This window comes from Impatiens glandulifera, chromosome 5 (genome assembly GCF_907164915.1).
Source record: "Impatiens glandulifera chromosome 5, dImpGla2.1, whole genome shotgun sequence".
NCBI classification, from domain to species: domain Eukaryota; kingdom Viridiplantae; phylum Streptophyta; class Magnoliopsida; order Ericales; family Balsaminaceae; genus Impatiens; species Impatiens glandulifera.
Genome location: NC_061866.1, coordinates 18775306 through 18779266, shown reverse-complemented (window position 1 = coordinate 18779266; position 3961 = coordinate 18775306).

Here is a 3961-nt window from a genome sequence, read left to right as displayed (position 1 = left end):
GTCTAATTCCAAAATCTATTAGACTGCACGTCTAACTCCGCTGAGTTAGATTGCACGTCTAATTCCTTGCATTCATTAGACTGCACGTCTAACTCCGTTGAGTTAGACTACACGTCTAATTCTTTGCATCTAATGCCAAAATCGGTCTAATGACCCTCATTAGAGCCAAGTCTTATGAAATATGATTTCGATACACCTGCATCAAAACTCTTAAGTCATTTCATCATCAAAATCTTAATGGTTAAATAATTTCAATACTTATTCAAAATAATTTGACCCAACAATTTTCCCCTTTTTGATGAAGAAATTGAAAACCTGCATATATATACCAAAATACGCATTCATCATATAAATAAAACAAACTTCCAAAAACCAATATTCAGAAAATCATCAAAGAAACATTGTTTGAAGGACTTAAACAGAGTAGAAGAAAAGAAATTATTGTTCTTCCCTTTTAACTCGAGGATCGGTTGGGCTCATGTCTTGACCGGTTAACATGTTGAGAAAAGGAGGAAAGCTGCGACCACCACGACCACTTCCACTTGATCTACCACCATGATCACCACCACTGTCACAACCTCCTTGATCAACACCAGATAGCCTACTATGGCCACCACCACTATTTCTGCCTCCACGATCACCACCCGCTTCGACCTCCACCTCTCTTGTTTGGCCTAGGATTATCATCGTTGCTTGGAGCTCGTCTAGATATAGTGCCGGTTGACACACTGTTATTTCTTCTACTTGACTCGCTTTGGGTGATTCGAGGTTGATCTCTTTCAGCATTAGCCTTTGCGTTCTCTTTTGCTTAAAACTTCCTTGCAATGGAGTCAGCAAATTCCTGTCGTTCACTATCATTTCTCCTTAAACAGCCCTGAATTTCTACCATCTGATTCTTCACCAGACTGAATTCATCCATAGTCTCCCTATGACGATCATCATTGATGTGCCTTTCAAGGTCCATCATTTCAGATTGACGGCTGTAGAGATTTTTTTTTCAAACTTGGAAAAGTTTAAATTGAGACATGAGTCTCATATGTGTTCTTCTTCAGAGTGTTGTCCAATTTAGTAAGGACTTTTATAACTTCGGCAAAGCCCTTTCTTTCTTCTTCCTGGGTGTTCAAGGCCTTTACGATGCTCTTCTGAAGAGATGAGAGCACAGACTTCATTGATTTTAACAGCTTGTTACCTTCAGTAGAGGATTCTTCATTTGATGAATTCTCTTGAGACTCTGTTGCCATACTCTGAATTGGCTCAAAGTGAGTATGGATCTGCAAGGATTGCTCCAGTTATTCCTTCTTAGCTACCTTAGAAGCTTCATTTTGCTCCTCTTCTAACAGTTCATCTTCAGCTCTCTGAAATCTTTCAAACAGATTTCCAGAGTAGTGAAGAGGAATGTTGATATTTTCATGAACATTTCCCACAATGGTGTTGGGAAATAAACGGGGCTTTACATAACCTGCGTGTTGATCCTGTTCTTTCTCAGATGATAAACTTCCTTCTTCAACATTCTTATCTTTGGAGGGTTCCCCCTCAGATCTGATAATCTCTAGCTGAGTTACCTAAGCCACTTTCTCTTGGGCTTCCTCTATTCTCACAACAGAGGGTATCACAACATTTTCTTCAAAAGGAGCTTGAGCAGCCTCCTCAATCACATCTTCTTCATTTGTTATAAGAGCTTGTTAAGGCTCTTGGACAATCACTTCCTCTTCTTCTTCATGAGGATTATCTTGAATTGGTTGATCCAGAATACGTCTCTCTTCAGCAGAAAGATTCCTGAATTCAATCAAGAGAGCAGTGTCTAGCTCATCGGCATCATTATCAGCATCAAGGATGTCCATCGGTTCATCGTCATCAAATGGCTTTGCACCAGAGCAATTAGCGCCATGAACGTATCGGGAAGCAACCGAGACGTAATTGTCCATGATATCATCCAGCCTCTTTAACACTTTCACTTCAATTTTAGAACCTTTCTCAACAGGGTTGAAATTAGCCTTTCTAGCTTCAAGAATTGGGAAAAGGGCTTTTCCACATAGGCATGCTTCAACGAGATCCTTTTCTTCAGAGCCTCAGCTACCTCTGAAGTTTTAGCCCCCTTGAGAACTATCTTCTCATTGGCTACACGCTTCTTCCATTCTTAGGTTATCGCAGAATTTGACAGGGTTTCATTGTACTTGGAAGACAATCTTTCCAGAGACCATGATTCAAAGATTTCCAATTTTTCAGCCGCATGGCCTTAACTTGATCCAACACGAGGTTAATAATGCTTGTTGCCTCCGATACTTCTTCAGGAACTGGAGTTGCAATATCTTTACCTTTTCCAACAACCTCGATGACTTTTGGAGTAGGTCTGGGTTCACTGAACACAATTCCACCTGTCTGTCTAGCGGAACACATCAGTTCGTATGCCGATTGGGGTTTCTTGCACATCTCGGCAGGGAGCTCTATACGAGTAACCTTCCCAGCTACTAAAGAGTCTTTTACAACAGATTTACCAGCAACAAGGGTGAGAAAAGCACCTTGTTCTGGTTGAGCACTTTCTGTAGCACCGGCAGCTACTTGATCAGGTTGAACAATAGGAGACACAGTCCTGTTAGCATTTTCATCATTTGGACCAGCTGACTCAACAGCAGGCCCTTCAGTAGATTCTCTTAAAGGAAAAAAAAGATTCATCTTGTTCCACTACAGGAACATCAAACTTAGACACAGCGGCCAAAGATTTAAAAGAAGTTAACTTCAATGATTTAGACGCGCATGGCGCCTTCGTCTTCTTTTCCTTTGAGACACCAAATCTCGAAGGCTTTCTCAAAATGGTTGATGGGAGTAGATATGGAGACATAGGAGTTGCAGCAAGTACGCCTGGACCTTGCCTTAACCTTGAATCGACTGATTCAGAGTCCTTCTTGGTTGAACTTTTTAGACTGGAGGAACTGGCCTCCGATTCATTCACTGTTTTCGATCTTTTTGTCCCTGTTGACATAATAGACGCAGACGGTTGTTTGGATCTGGTAGAGGGCTTGCCACCTATTTGATAACTAGATGCACCAGAGGAACATTCTATGTTGTTATTAAACCTTATCAGGGCACTAACAACTGCAAAAGCATAGAATACCCTCGAGTGTTGATCTGCTCTAGCTCGCCCACGGGAACCCATAAATGCTCCATCAATCGACTCAGTTGAGCCGCATACGTTTATACTTTCTTTGTTTGCTTGACAAATCGAAAAGCAGAGGTTCTGGAAAAGGGTAGATGCCCAGTTTACCTGGATTGCCCTTGAAATCGCGCACATATAGTCAAAACGGTCTTGACTATAGAGTTGGAAGGATCCAGATTTCCCTTGGAGCGCTTTTTCTACCACGTCGTTCAGCAAATGAAGTGGGGTTTGAGTACCTTCTTATTTCCATTAACATGGCTCATCGAACCATCAGCAAAAAAGATCTTCTTCATCTCTTGCATGATTTCTGATGAAAGAACCAAGTCGAAAGTGTGCCCCTCCGTCGGAAGTTCAAAGAACTCCGCATATACGGTTTCATCGAAAGAAAACTCCACGCCGTTGACGGTTGCTACGATGGATTCACCCACCATAGTTGCAGATTTGAAAAACTCGCGAACTTCTTTCTCATAGAATATGAACGGACCACCGAGATACTTCCTCAACCCATAATACTCTAGGGTTCGGAACCTATCCACACCTCCGGTTGATCGAAAGTGTACACCGATGGAAAGTCCACCTGCAAAGTACAATGACCCAAAGCGATTTTCTTGTTCACCATTTTCGAAAGATATGAACTAACACAAGATTTCAGAGAGATTTAGAGAGAGAATGCAAAGAGAACTAGGGTTCTTAAGGATTTCGAGAGATGAAGAAAACTTTCAAACTCATGCAGTAATGTCCTTATATAAACAGAGAAGAGATACACAGAAAAACCATCACTTTTCTTAAGGGTATGGCCATCCAATA